This window comes from Coturnix japonica, chromosome 33 (assembly GCF_054131305.1).
Source record: "Coturnix japonica strain WE chromosome 33, WE-NBRP24, whole genome shotgun sequence".
NCBI classification, from domain to species: Eukaryota; Metazoa; Chordata; class Aves; order Galliformes; family Phasianidae; genus Coturnix; species Coturnix japonica.
The window spans coordinates 5,463,043-5,479,211 of record NC_140695.1 but is presented as its reverse complement, the minus strand read 5'-3'; positions in this window follow the sequence as shown (position 1 = coordinate 5,479,211).

Sequence of the window (16,169 nt, the reverse complement as noted above, 5' to 3'; positions counted from 1 at the left end):
AGAGTTCATTGCCAGAGCTGGAACCACCACAGGACCTGTGACTATGTTGGAGCAGCCACTGGGCTCATTGGAGGGGTTGGAGCCACCGCAGGGCTGTACTTCCTCCCTTGGGAGGAATTTGTACCATTTTCTTATTACCATACTTGGAACAGCTACAGGACCCGTAGCAGGAGTAACTGCAGAGCTCATTATGAGGGGTGGAGTGACAGAGGGATCTGCCCAGAGCTTGGAGCAACTGCAGGACGTGTAGCAAAACCTTGGAGCTGCTGCATGGTCTGTGCCAGGAGTTGCAGAGGCTGCAGCACTGTCAGCAGATCCAGCTCTCCGGATCTGGCACACTGCGGTCATTTGTGCCTCTTGGGGGTTACCAGTGCCACAGCAGACCTGCCCCCAATATTCTACCAGTTTATCAGGATCCTGCAGTTGCTCAGAGATGAAGTTCCAAAGCCCTGGGGGTGCCCACCACTCCAGGCAGCTGCCCAGACCGTCCCACACCCTCTGCCATGCTGAGCCTTCTCACCTTGGGGCAGATCTCTCACTGATATTCCTGAATAATTGTTTAACCTCAATCATAGATTCATAGAATCACCAAGGTTGGAAAAGGCCTAAAAGATCATCCAGTCCAACCGTTCACCTATTACCTATAGCTCCCACTAAACCATGTCCCTCAACACAATATCCAGTACACCCCCGGACTCACAGAGGCGACAATGTAAATTGTGTAATTCCTAATCATATGGACAATATTACTTCCAAAACCCAAAGATGACCGCAGAGCTGAATGTGCACAAAACTTCACTTTGTCAGCTGCCAATTTTATCGTGGTACAAACTGAGGTCAAACAGCATAGCAAAATAAATACCCTAATGCAGCATCCAAGCACCAAGTAAGGAGCTGTGCAGTGAAGCTTCATGAGAAGACTCAACAAGCTCCACACATAGGGAGCACATCCACACATATCAGCACCATGGCCTGCACTTCTCCAGCTCCCACAAAGCCCTGTCCGCTCTGGACAGATGTGCTGCTATCTCAACCCTTGGAGCCTCACATCAGGCACCAAAATGACAGTGGTTGTTGAACCCAACATGTGGCTCAGCAGCACACAGTGCTTTGTGCACTGCCCAATTCCCAGTGGGATGGGGATGAGAACTGGGAAAAAGAGTACAACTTCTGGGATGTAACAAAGCAGTTTACTAAGAGAGATAAAAGAAGTGGAGTAATAGTTATCACTATATATCCGTTGATATGGAATTGTATGTAACAACTGATGCACAAGCACTTGCTCAGCACCACCAGACTGATGCTCAGCTGGACCCTGGGCAGTGAAGAGACTGAGATGAACTCCCACCCCTTTCAATACAATTTCTGCTTGCTGTCAGCTCATAGAGAACGTCCCTTTGGCCACTATCAGTCAGCTGTCCTCACTCTGTTCCCTCCCAGCTCCATGTGCCCTCCACTGACCATGGCCTTGGCTCTGTACAACACTGCTTAGCAGCAGCTGTAAACATCAGAGTGTTATCAATGGTTTTCTCCTAGAACCAAAACACTGCACCACAGCAGACAGTCTGAAGAAAACAATTCCATTCCAGCTGTAACTCAGATTCCTGCCTGTCCCCTCTTCTTGTTCTTCCTGATCAGGAAGCAAGGAACAGAATCTGCCGCTCTCCTCTCTGAGCCCTTTCCATCAGTTCTCAGCTGGCTCCTCTGCCATCCCCAGGCAGAGCTCAGTGCCCTCTCATGGATGGCAGCAGCCTTTTCTCTTCTTCCTTGCCCATCCGTCATGCAGAATCTGTACCCCATTTGCTACAGTACAGAGCTGAGAATCAACCCACCATGTCTCTGTGAACCAAACAAGACCCTAGGCCTGCAAAGGCACAGAGATTTGGAGTTCGCTGAGTGAATGTTTGTGGTCCTCTCATTAGTGTAACGACTCTTCAGAAAGGATCCCCTTCCAGAAGCATGTTTTGATTTTGCCTGGCTGGGCCTTGCATCTACACCGTGCTACTGGTGTTCAGAAGATGGCACACAGGTACGAGACCCATTGTGGGGCTCACAGTTGTCCAGTGAACATTGTCACTACCCAGGGCATGTCTTTCCTAAAGGTCCTCAGTGGCATTTGCCAGCTGGCTGGGGGTGTGCTGGAGACCCCAGGGAACTGCCATTCTGTTGTAATACCAGAAGAATTTTACAGAGCAGCAGCCATGGATCAAGATAAGCACTTTACAGAGCAGCAGCTGCAGAGCAGGATAAACAGCATGAGAACCAAGGACACCTCTAGCAAAAGAGTGAAAGGCTCGTGGCTTTGAAGCGGGGTTTTAGGGTTCTTATTGCAGAAGCTTTCTTCCAATTAGTACGTGTGATTTTTGAACACCCTTGTTTGTTTGCTATAAAAGTACGGCTCTTCAGGCAATAGATGGACACAGCTATATTTAACTATATTGGTGTGTGGTTGTTTGTCCTAGAACGCTGACTTTTGCCTTCAGGTTCGCCAACACATGGGGGCCCGCAATGTCATGGGATTTAACTCTTGAACACCTGTGGGATCCCGAGAAACTAAGCCAGTATTTGAGTCAGGGATGGCGCAGCCTAGATAGATCTAAGGGGGTATGACTTATTTGGGGCTTGGCTTGTGCTTACCGTGCTCTATATAACACTGTTCCGAAAAGAGAGAATTTCCGAGCTGAGGTTCTAGCCAAAAAGGGAAATCCCCAAGTCAATTTTGATCAGTCACAGGAGGCACCAGTAACAATATCAGTTGCCCTTGTGGAAGGCAAGAAATGGAAATGGGTGTCCTCACGTCTAGAACGGAAAAAAGAAGTGGAGGAGGAGGCAACAGAAGATCCAGGTGACAGGTCTGGATAAGTACCGAGAAAGGAAAAAGGAAAAGTGTCATGAAGAAGAGAGTGATGAGGAGGAAATCTCTGTTACTGTTTGTCGATCCCTGAAGATGACTGAAATCGAAGGCGTAAGAAAGGAGTTCACACGGCACCAGAATGAATCTCTTGTTACCTGGTTGCTTCGCTGTTGGGACAGCTGGGACGGTAGCTTGTTGTGATGTGACAGGCCCTTCCCCATATTCTGGAAGAATCTTAGTGTAATACAGTGGGTGTAGACAAAAAGGCGTAGGTTATATAAGGATGTGTCTGTTTCAATAAATCGCCATTTTGCCACTTCATCTCCTTGGTGTCACTTGGTAATTGGCCTAGCTGCTGCTTCAGTTGAAGGCGAGAGATCGTAAAGAAATTAACGACCATAAAGCCTTCATGTGTATCATTAAAATTCTCAGCTATTAGACACAAGCGCTTTCCAGATTGAGCAAGGAACAACAGTAAATTGCACTGTGTGTTTCCTTGTGGTGTTACCTACGTGACCACAGAGAAGACACGAGGAAGTGGCATGACCAGCCTACTCCTGTACTATGAGCACGGGTGAGGGAACTACAAAACAGTCCAACCACCAGTACGGCTGCTCCAGTTATCACAGGTAACCAATAGAGGGGCCCTGCCCTCATTCAAGGGAGTGGAAGGGATAATAGAGTTTATTGGACTGTGTGGATTTGATGGCCTAGCACATCAGAACCACAGAAATATAAGGCACTGGTGGATACTGGTGCACAGTGCACCCTAATGCCCTCCAGTCATGAAGGGACAGAATCAATCCATATTTCTGGATATCTCTCAAGAATTGACTGTGTTGGAGGCTGAAATAAGCCTCACTGGTAAAGACTGGAAAAAACATCCTATGTGAGTGGTCCAGGGTTTCCGTTCATACTTGGTATTGAGGATACCTCAGAAGAGGGCATTTCAAGGATACTAAGGGGTATCACTGGGCCTTTGGAATCGCTGCTGTAGATATGGACAACATTAAGCAGCTGTCTGTTTTGCCTGGCCTGTCAGAGGACCCGTCTGTTGTGAGGCTGCTACGAGTAAAAATAAAAGAGCAGCAGGTACCGATTGCTACAAAGACAGTGCACAGACGGCAGTATCGCACCAACAGGGATTCCTTGCTCCCCATTCATGATTTGATTCGCCAGTTGGAGAATCAGGGAGTGATCAGTAAAACTCACTCACCTTTTAACAGCTCCATATGGCCAGTGCGTAAAGCCAGTGGAGAATGGAGGCTGACAGTAGACTACCGTGGCCTGAATGAGGTCACACCCCCACTGAGTGCTGCTGTGCTGGAGAGCAAATAATTCAAATTTTTCTATGAGCCAGTTTTGCTATTAAGTGAAGCAAAGTAAAAGGGCCTGCCCAGGAAATTCAGTTCTTAGGTATAAAGTGGCAGGATGGATGTCATCACATCCCAACAGTGATTGACAAAATCACTGCCATGTCTCCACCAACTAGCAAGAAAGAGACACAATCTTTCCTGGGTGCAGTGGGCTTTTGGAGGATGCACATTCCAAACTACAGCCTCATTGTAAGCCCCCTTTATCAGGTGATGCAGAAGAAGAATGATTTTGCATAGGGCCCAGAGCAGCAGCAGGCTTTTGAACAGATTAAACAGGAGATAGCCTGTGCCATGGACCTGGGGCCAGTACGGACTGGACAGGATGTAAAGAACATCCTCTATACTGCTGCTGGAGAGAAAGGTCCCACTTGGAGTTTGTGGCAAAGAGCCTCAGGAGGGACCCAAGGCCGACCCCTGGGATTCTGGAGCTGAGCGTACAAGGGGTCTGAAGAGTGCTACACTCCAACTGAGAAGGAGATCTTAGCCGCGTATGAGGGGGCTCGGGCTGCTTCCGAAGTAGCTGGTACTGAAATGCAGCTCTTTCTGGCACCTCGACTGTCAATGATGAACCGGATGTTGAAAGGGGAGGTTCTCTCCACCCATCATGCTACCGATGCCACCTGGAGCAAGTGGATTGCACTGATTAGACAACAAGCGCGGATGGGGAACCTCAATCGTCCAGGAATTTTAGAAGTGATCATGAACTGGACTGAAGATAAAAAGTTTGGAACATCACCAGGAGAAGAGGTGTCATGTGCTAAAGCGGCCCCACCATACATCGAACTACCAGAAAATGAAAAGAAATATGCTCTTTTCACTGATGGATCATTTCATATTGTAGGGAAGCATCGGAGATGGAAAGCTGCTGTTTGGAGCCCCACACGACAGGTCGCAGAGGCCACTGAAGGTAAAGGAGAATCAAGTCAGTTTGCAGAGGTAAAAGCTGTCCAGCTGACCTTAGATGTGGCTGAACGGGAGAGGTGGCCAATGCTTTATCTTTATACTGACTCATGGATGGTGGCAAATGCCTTATGGGGGTTGTTACAGCAGTGGGAACAAAATAACTGGCAACGGAGGTGTAAACCTATTTGGGCTGCTGAACTGTAGAAAAACATAACTGCTCAAAAAAAAGATATGATTGTAAAGGTGTGTCACGTGGATGCACACTTGCCCAAGAGTCGGGCTATTGCAGAACAACAAAACAACCATCAGGTAGGTCGAGCTGCCAGAATTGAGGTGGCTCAAATAGACTTGGACTGGCAGAACAAGAGTGAATTATTTCAAGCTTGATGGTTCCATGAGACCTCAGGCCATCAAGGAATGGACATAACATATAATTGGGCTAGAGACTGAGGGGTGGACTTAACTATGGATGCTATTGCACTGGTTATTCATGACTGTGAATCATGTGCCATAATTAAACAAGCCAAGAATATGAAGCCTCTCTGGGGGGAAGGCCAAGGCAAAAGTATAAATATGGGGAGGAGTGACAGGTGAATGATGTCACCTTGCCAGGATCTCATAATGATAAGCGTTTTGTGCTTACCATGGTGGAAGCAACCACTGGGTGGCTTGAAACATACGCAGTACCCCATGCTACTGCCAGAAACACAATATTGGGTTGTTAGAAACAAGTCCTATAGAGACATGACACCTCAGAAAGAACTGAGTCTCATAATGGGACACATTTCAAAAATTCCCTTAATAAATACTTGGGCCAAAGTTCATGGCATTGAGTGGATTTATCATATCCCCTACCATGCACCAGCTTCTGGTAAAATTAAAAGATACAATGGGGTGTTGAAAACTATGTTGAAAGCAATGGGTGGTGGAACACTGAAGCACTGGGAAAAGCATTTGCATGTGGTGCAAGGATGCTGTTAAAGTTCATATCCCACATGTGCCCTGTGTCTCATCACAGGATGTGGGGTGTGAGAAGGGCCCAGTCTGAACAAGCAGTCAATCCCAGTGAAACTCTGAACTTCAGATCCCTCAGTTCCAGTGCCCTCCTGTGCACACTCTCCCATAGTTTGATGTTCTTTATGTTCTGCATTGCCCAGAAGTGCACCCAGTGCTCCAGGTGAGGCAGTAGCAATGCAGAGCAAAGAGGGACAAACCTTTCTCCCACCCAGCTGGCAATAAATTGCTTGATGCACTTTAGGGGACTGTTGGCCTTCTTGGCTGGCTGGGCACACTGCTGACTCACTTAAAATTTTATGTTGAGCAGGACCCCCAATCCTTTTCAGTCAGACGTCTCTCATGTGTCCAATATACAGACAGTGTTTATGTCCAGGGTTGCCCATACCCAGGTGCACAATCAGGCACTTGTTCTTGTTATACTTTATGCACTTGGTGCTTAGTACCAACTGGTACCCACTTCTCTGACTTGTCCACATCTCTCTGCAAGTCCTCTCCACCCTCAGTGGAGGCAACAACACCTCCTCATCTGGTCTCATCAGCAAACTTGCTCAGAACATCTTCTAGTCCTGCATGCAAGTCATCTGCATAAACATGAAAGGAAAGTGGCCCTAAAATGGAACCCTGGGGAGCTCTGACAGTGACCATCTACCAGCCCAATGGAACCCACGGACTATAATCCTTTGGGACAGAACTACTGGCCAACTGCTCACCCACCACTGCTGGTGAACCTGAAAGGCAAAATGTCAGCGTGCTGGGTCAAACAGAGAAACACCAATATAGTTACATATAGCTGCATCAATTTATTGCCCGAAAGCCAGACTTTTATAGGAGACAGACAAGGGTGTCCAAAAATCACACACGCTAGTTGGAGGAAAGCTACTGCAATAACAACCCTATAACCCCCCTTCAAAGCCACGAGCCATTCATTCTTTTCCTAGAGATGTCCTTTGTTCTCATGCTGTTTATCCTGCTCCGCAGCTGCTGCTCTGTGAACTCCTTATCTCAATCCATAGCTGCTGCTCTGTAAAATTCTTCTTGTATTACAACACACCACGTTCTGTTTCTGTCTAGCTGTATGCAGGAATTTCTGTCCAGAAGGGTGCTGGAGAAATAGTATCAAAAGCTCTACTGAAATCCTCAAGGATTACATCAACTGCCTTCCCTTGTTCAGCTCAATGGATAAAGGTGTCATAAAAAGACCTGAAATTAAATAGGACCTTCCCCTCTGTATCTTGTGTTGTCTGTGACCTGTCCTTCAGTTGTTTTTCCATAACTCCCACCATCATTTTCTCCATAATTTTACCAAGCACTGTAGTGAGACTGACAGGTCCATAGTTGCCCGTGTCATCTTTCTTGCTCTTCCTTACAATGAGACAACATTTGCCAGCTTCCTGTCAACAGGTATGACCCTAGATTTATTAGATGCCATTGAAATGCGAGCCCAGAGCATGCTAAAGTGTCATCAGTGCAAGAACGTAGATGTGCCATAGCTTTGCAATGCCTTGAAATCCAGACTATGCCACAGATGGAGCAGAGAGGAAGATCTGCCTCTTCTGTTCTGAGCTCATCCTTTTGATAAGCTGAATATCACTACATACTCCATGGGGTCAGGTGCAAAAGACACAATGGGTGCCCTAAGCACGTGGCTGAGGTGGTATTTAGGATGGCCAAGAATACCTCCCTTCTGGCCCTCAGCTGATGCTCCAGAAGGAGGTGTCTATCTCATAGATTTTCCGTCACAGTTTACAAGCACTAGCACAAAACTAGGATCACCCAAGGCACCTTGGGCATCACTGAGAGACTGTGTATGAGTAGTGCAGTCCCTGTGGAATAAAAACCAAGGATTCAGATGAGGGACTCACACACAGACACCTCACTGTGCACATCTGAACTCAGCTAGGTGAACTTGTAGCTCCTGTGGTTCTTTGAAAAACTGATCCCAATTCAGCCCCAGGGTTTCCATCTGAGGATGAGATGCCTAACGCTAGAATAAGGATGGGATGGTCTGTTGATAACAGGACAAATGGAAACGGATTTAAATTAAAAAGGGGAGACATAGGTTAGATGTGAGGAACCTATATTTTTACACAGCAACACTGGAAAAAGTTGCCCTCAGAGGCTGTGCATGCCCAATGGATGGGATCCTGGGTTTACTCTGGGTTTACCCTCACGTCAGTCCATGTTTCTACTCATACTTTTGTCTAGGTGAACTCTCACTTTACTCAAGGTTTTACTCACAGTTTACCATCAGGGAGTGTGATCGGGAGATGGGCTGGTGGAGTGACTTGCTGGCATCCCCGAGGGAAGGCTGCCAGGCAGATACCCCCAGAAAAGTGGTTGACTCCCTGCCCTGTCACAGTCAGACAGACCTGACTGATGAGAAGGGTTGGAAGAGAGTCCCAACTCAACATCACAGGAGCTCCCCCATGCCTGCCTAGCCCTCGACCCCTGATCCATCTAAGCAACAGGTTTGACACTCTGAAATCTGAAGGAGATAAGAATGGGGAGGCAATGGAGGATCTGCCTAGGAGGAAACCTAATGCAAGGCAGTCACTACCAAGCCTTGTGACTTCCTCTGCCATGAAAGAAAGAAGGGTGGCCGTGGTGGGTGACTCCCTTCTCAGAGGAATAGAGGGCCCCATTTGCAGACTGGACCCCAGTTGTCAGTAAGTCTGCTGCCTTCTTGGTTTCAGGTCAGGGACATAATGAGGAAACTCCCAATGCTGGTTAGGTCCACTGATTATTTTCCACTACTCATAGTTTAGGTGGGCAGTGATGAAATTTCTTAGATAAGACTACAAACTATAAAAAGAGATTTCAGGAATTTAGGCCATTTAGTTCACAAAGTGGGAGATCAAGTGATTTTTTGTTCTATACCTTCAGTGGCAGTGAGGGACACAGAGCAGGCTTGGAAAGCAAAGCAATGAACAATTGTCTCAGAGGTTGGTACTGAGCCAGAAACTTTGAGTTCTTTGATCACAGGACAGTTTACTTGGCCCATGGTCTGTTATCCATGAATGGAACCCAACTGTCTCAAAGGGGGAAGTGAATCCTAGCATAGACGGTAGCGGGGCTTATCGAAAGAGCTTTAAACTAGCTACGATGGGGGAGTGGACAAAACAGGGCTTACCAGAGATAAGCCTAGGGAAATGCTGTTTGAGCTGGGAGAGAGGCAGATGCCTCAGCTGAAGTGCGTCTACACCAACGCACGCAGCTTGGTCAACAAGCAAGAGGAGCTGGAAGCAACTGTGCATCTGACAAACCATGACCTAGTTGCTATTACCGACCCATGGTGGGACCACTGCCATGATTGGAGTGCTGTGATGGATGGTTACAAGCTCTTCAGAAGGGATAGAGGAGGAAGGAAGGGTGGTGGTGTGGCCCTTTATATTAAAGAGAGTTTTGATGTTGAAGAGCTTGGGCTTCAGAATGAAGTGCATGTTTGTAAGGATCGGGGGAAAGGCCTGTAAGTGTGACATCTTGCTAAAGGTTTCTTATAGACCGCCTAATTGATGGGTGAGGCATTCTATGAGCAGCTTACTGAAGTCGCAAGATTGCCAGCACTCATTTTCTTGGGAGACTACAACTTCTCTGATATATGCTGGGAATATAATAAATAGCAGAGGAATCAGTCCAAGAGGTTTATAGATTGCATGCAAGACAGCTTCCTTAACACAGCTGGTATGAAGTCCTACCAGGGGTGGTTCCTTGCTAGACCTGCTCTTCACTAACAGTGAAGGACTGGTAGGAGTTGAGAAGGTTGGGGACTGTCTTGGGCAGAGTGGCCATGAAATGGTAGAATTCTCTATTCTTGGAGATGTCAGAAGGGTGACTAGCAAAACTACTATCCTGAACTTCTAGAGGGCGGACTTTGACCTGTTCAGGACACTTGTAGCACAGGTCCCTTGGGAGTCGCTCCTTATGGGTAAAGGGGTCCAGGAAGCCTGGACACTCCTCAAGATGGAAATCTTAAAGGCACGAGATCAGGCTGTCCCTGAATGCCATAAGGTGAGCCATAGGGGAAGAAGACCAGTGCAGATGAACTGGGAAAAACTATTGAGACTCAGGAAGAAAAAGAGAATCTCCGTCCTCTGGAAGAAGGGGCTGGGTACTTGGGGAGATTACAAGGAAGTTGCTAAGGCATGCAGGGAGGAAGTTAGGAAGGCACATTAATTCCCTGTCCCTTAATCCATGCCCAGAGCTTCTCAGCCATGTCACTGCCAACTGTAAGCTCCATGCAGAGTTCAAGTGGGACACAGAGGGCACAGCCTTCTGCTGGGTGGATGCAAGTGTTGGTGGAACCAGATGGGACAAAGCCCTCCCACCATGCCCTCCTGGGAAAATGGCCACCCCAAGAATGGCAGTCTGCCTCCTCCATGACCCCATCTGAAATGCTCCTGCACTGATTGATTATAGGGCTTTAAACCAGGTCCAAATGGGGAAGGGTGGGGAATTGGATGTGACAGAGAAGGGCTGAGGGATATTGTTGCTGTTGGAGATTGAATGGAAAGCCTCTGAGTTGTTCTATAGGATTGTGTGAGGATTCCTCAGAGAAAGTCTTGTTGCCAATACCCCGTCCTAAATCTTACTGTGTACCCTCTGGGGGTAACCCCAACCTACTGCTGCCCTAAAGTGCCTGTAGACCAGTGCGGGTAGCATGGGAAATAAACGGGACAAATCAAGAGAAAACCACAGAGCTTTTCCTTTCATGCAGGCTGCTGATTCTGAGCAAGGCCCTGAACATCAGTACCACAGTGTAGATGCAAGACCCAGACAGGCTAAATCAAAGCATGCTTCTGGAAGGGGATGCTTTCTGAAGAATCCTTACACTAATGAGAGGACCACAAACATTCACTCAGCGAACTCCAAATCTCTGTGCCTTTGCAGGCCTAGGGTCTTGTTTGGTTCACAGAGACACGGTGGGTTGATTCTCAGCTCTGTACTGTAGCAAATGGGGTACAGATTCTGCATGACGGATGGGCAAGGAAGAAGAGAAAAGGCTGCTGCCATCCATGAGAGGGCACTGAGCTCTGCCTGGGGATGGCAGAGGAGCCAGCTGAGAACTGATGGAAAGGGCTCAGAGAGGAGAGCGGCAGATTCTGTTCCTTGCTTCCTGATCAGGAAGAACAAGAAGAGGGGACAGGCAGGAATCTGAGTTACAGCTGGGATGGAATTGTTTTCTTCAGACTGTCTGCTGTGGTGCAGTGTTTTGGTTCTAGGAGAAAACCATTGATAACACTCTGATGTTTACAGCTGCTGCTAAGCAGTGTTGTACAGAGCCAAGGCCATGGTCAGTGGAGGGCACATGGAGCTGGGAGGGAACAGAGTGAGGACAGCTGACTGATAGTGGCCAAAGGGACGTTCTCTATCAGCTGACAGCAAGCAGAAATTGTATTGAAAGGGGTGGGAGTTCATCTCAGTCTCTTCACTGCTCAGGGCCCAGCTGAGCATCAGTCTGGTGGTGCTGAGCAAGTGCTTGTGCATCAGTTGTTACATACGATTCTATATCAACGGATATATAGTGATTACTATTACTCCTCTCCTTTTATCTCTCTTAGTAAACTGCTTTGTTACAACCCAGAAGTTGTACTCTTTTTCCCAGTTCTCATCCCCATCCCACTGGGAATGGGGCAGTGCACAAAGCACTGTGAGCTGCTGAGCCACATGTTGGGTTCAACAACCACAGTCATTTTGGTGCCTGATGTGAGGCTCCAAGGGTTGTGGTAACAGCACATCTGTCCAGAGTGGACAGGGCTTTGTGGGAGTTGGAGATGTGCAGGCCGTGGTGCTGATAGTTTCCCTATTTGTGAAGCTTGCTGAGTCTTCTCATGAAGCTGCATTTCACAGCTCCTTGCTTGCTGCTTGTTTTCCCTGCTGCATCATTTGTCAACTCTGGATGCTGGATTAGGGTATTTATTTTGCTATGCTGTTTGACCTTGGTTTGTACCACGATAAAATTGGCAAAGTGAAGTTTTGTGCACATTCGGCTCTTTGGACATCTTTGGGTTTTGGAAGTAATATTGTTGGTATGATTAGGAATTACACATTTTACACTGTCATCTCTGGGAGACCAGGGGTATTCAAGGAGAGACTGGATATTGTGTTGAGGGACATGGTTAAGTGGGAGCTATTGGTAATAGGTGAACGGTTGGATTGGATGATCTTTCAGGCCTTTTCCAGCCTTGGTGATTCTATGATTCTAGGATTGAGGTTAAACAATTATTCAGGAATATCAGTGAGAGATCTGCCCCAAGGTGAGAAGGCTCTGCATGGCAGGGGGTGTGGGACAGTCTGGGCAGCTGCCTGGAGTGGTGGGCACCCCCAGGGCTTTGGAACTTCATCTCCGAGCAACTGCAGGATCCTGAGAAACTGGTAGAATATTGGAGACAGGTCTGCTGTGGCACTGGTAATCCTAAAAAGGCCCAAATGACTGCAGTGTGCCAGGGCCTGGCCCACACCTACTGAGCTGTGTTCAACACTATTCAGCATCTTCAAGGGGAAGAGAGCTGGATCTGCTGACATTGCTGCAGCCTCTGCAACTCCTGGCACAGTCCCTGCAATAGCTCCAAGTTTTTGCTACACATCCTGCAGTTGCTCCAAGCTCTGGACAGATCCCACTGTCACTCCACCCCTCATAAGGAGCTCTGCGGTCACTTATGCTACAGGTCCTGTAGCTGTTCCAAGTATTGAGATAAGAAAATTAAGCAAACCACTGAGTGCTGCTGTAGAGACGACGGGACTGCTGTGAGACACACAAGACCTTCAGGCCTGTAGAAATGAGAGGACTCGAATCCTCTGTGCACTGTATCAGTGTAAAGAGAGGAGGAATGAAAAGAACTAGTTGTGCTTCTATCTGTGGCTGTACCTTCCCCAAATCCAGACAAAGTTGGATAAGAGAAGAGCTAAGGAAAAGCGTATTTTGAATGCTATTTATTTATCTCTTAACCTATTCGGGGAATCTGGTTCCATGTTTACATGAGCTCTTGGAGTGAGAAAATGGATAGTAGGTGTGAAAGAAGTGAAACAAATTTTTATTTATAAGTTCAATAACATTTTTTTGCACGTTGCTATATCTCACATAATCAATCAATCAATCAAAGATGCATAAAAGATGAAGAACCATCACTGGGAATCATGCGATGAAGATGTGCACTTTATTGAAGCGGGAATAGTGAGTATTGCAACACCTTCCTGAGAGCGTGCTTGATCTCCCTGTTCCTCATGCTGTAGATAATAGGGTTCAGTGTTGGAGGAACCACTGAGTACAGAAGTGCCACTGTCAGATCCAGGAGTGGGGAGGGAATGGAGGGGGGCTTCAGGTAGGCAAAAGCACCAGTGCTGAGAAACAGGGAGACCACGGCCAGGTGAGGGAGGCACGTGGAGAAGGCTTTGCGCCGTCCCTGCTCAGAGGGCATCCTCAGCACAGCCACGAAGATCTGCACATAGGACACAACTATGAAAACATAGCAGCCTACGTCTAAACTGATAGTAAAAATGAGAAACACAACTTCCCTGAGATTTGATTCTGAGCAGGAGAGCTTGAGGATCTGGGGAATTTCACAGAAAAACTGGTTGACAACATTGCCTTGGCAGAGAGGCAGTGAAAACGTACTGGCAGTGTGCAGCAGGGAATTGAGAACCCCAGTGCCCCAGGCAGCTGCTGCCATGGTGGCACAAGCTCTGCTGTCCATCAAGGTCCCGTAGTGCAGGGGCTTGCAGATGGCAACATAGCGGTCATAGGACATGATGGTGAGAAGGGAATACTCTGCTGACATGAAGAAGGTAAAGAAAAAGAGCTGTGCAGCACATCCTGTGTAGGAGATGGCCCTGTTGTCCCAGAGGGCGTTGGGCATGGCTTTGGGGAGAGTGGTGGAGATGCTGCCCAGGTCGAGGAGGGCCAGGTTGAGGAGGAAGAAGTACATGGGGGTGTGCAGGCGGCGGTCGCAGGCTACGGCTGTGCTGATGAGGCCGTTGCCCAGGAGGGCAGCCAGGTAGATGCCCAGGAAGAGCCAGAAGTGCAGGAGCTGCAGCTGCCGCGTGTCTGCCAACGGCAGCAGGAGGAACTCACTGATGGAGCTGCTGTTGGGCATCTGCTGTTGTTGGGCTTGGAGTCCTGCTCAGAGTGCAGAAGATAATGACAAGTCCAGACCATTCTCAGAGGCACTACTCCTGCTATACTATGAAATGTTTTAATTCTCCTACAACAGTGTACATTTAGCACCATTACTTGCATTTAATTTCATGTAGATCAGCATTCCTTAAGCAGAAGCAGCATATGGAGCTCTAACCTTCCTCTTATTTTCTTATCCCTTCTCCCTGGATATTTTCATCTGTTTCATGTCTCATATCTTTACCCCAAGTGCTCTTAGAGCCCCCTACCCGAGCTTCTGTGGCATTCAGTTTCAGTTAGAAAATGCTGCCTGTTTGTAGGATAAGTGAATTATTCATGCCTACAGAAAATGAAGATAATTCCATCCTTCGAGAAAGGGGAGGCTGAAAGCACATCATGTGTGAGTGTTCACAAAACAAGCAATTGATTGATGAAAAATTCTCAGAACTCTTATTGCCCCTTTTAGATTTCTGACTCCAAACCTCTTTGCCTCAGAACAGGAAATGGAAACCCCCTGCCTTGGCTCTCCTCTTGCAAAGTGCCCTCAGAAACATTCAGTTGTGCAGTGGAGCTGTGATCCCCTGCCCCAGGCAGCAGCTGTGGCAGCACAAACCCTGCCGGGGGCTCCTTACCCCACACGTCTCCCCGCAGCGCCCTGGGCAGCTCCCCGGGCAGGCTGAGTGCTGAGCCTGGCAGGCGGCAGAGTCCCATACCCGGCACACAGCCCCTGGGGCACAGCAGGGACCCTGCTCTGCAGGACAGCCCTGGGCACCCGTCTCAGCTGGAGCAGAAAGCTTTTTCCACAGTAAAGAAACATGCAGTGCCTGCAGTCAGATCTCCTATGGGATGACCCAGTTATAGTTACCCCTTAATTAAAAGCAGCTCATGGTCAGCTGTGAGACTTACCTTGTCATGGTCTGTGAGCAATGCTCCTGCAGTGAGCTCACAGCCCGCTCACACCACACACATCCTGCAAGCTCTCTCCAATTTCTCTCCTCTCCTTCTGTCACCTGCAGGCTGTGCTGTGCACGAGATCTGCTCCTGGGCACAGCTGTCTCTCTGCAGCTCTGCCCACTTTTATGAGCTCCCTGTGTCCCAGGAACCTGGACAAGCAAGCAGCAGATTATGTCATTTTTATCCTTCCCACTCATTTCCCCTGACATGTCCCTGGGTCCTCATGGCCAACAGCTCCTGAAAGACAACAGCATCATGACTGTGCTTTGAAATCCACTCAATTAACCACCACATGTCCAGTGGTCAGTGACTGATTGGAGACATATGGGGAGTGCTCCCAGAGATCGTTTGATGAAACAATAAGGGCAACCAGACAAGGAAGGCGAGGTTTGGACTTTCCCTGTGCAGGGCAGTGATCCAGCTGAGGCAGCGCAGGAGTCTCATCCCTTGACAGAAATCCTGGAGCTGAAATGGGATTCAGCTCCCCACAGAACCACAGGAGCTGGGATTTCTCTGGTTCAGTTCAGAAGTGAACAAGGAGTTGCCTGCATGTGAGCTCCTGCTCTGAGTCCTCGGTCCTTCAGCTGGGAGGCAGCAGCTCACACACAGACACTGGGTGATGCCCAAGGTGCCTGGGCTGCTCCTGATGTTTGCAAGTGCTTGTAAACCGTGTGGGAAATCCCTGAGATAGACACCTCCTTCCTGGGCATCAGCTGAGGGCCAGAGAGGGGATAGCACCGGCTGTCCGGTGAATTCACTCACAGCTACAAGAGCAGCACAGGGCCTTCAGGAAAGCCATGCCCATGGTGTGTCCGTGCTGCTACGTCACCTCCAAGACCCACGATCGGTCTAATGTTTGTGTGCCACCTTCTGCACACTGATTCTATAGATGAGCTATCCAGTCAGGCAATGTCCAGTGATGCTTTTCAATTAGGATATTTACTTCTGTGCTTTT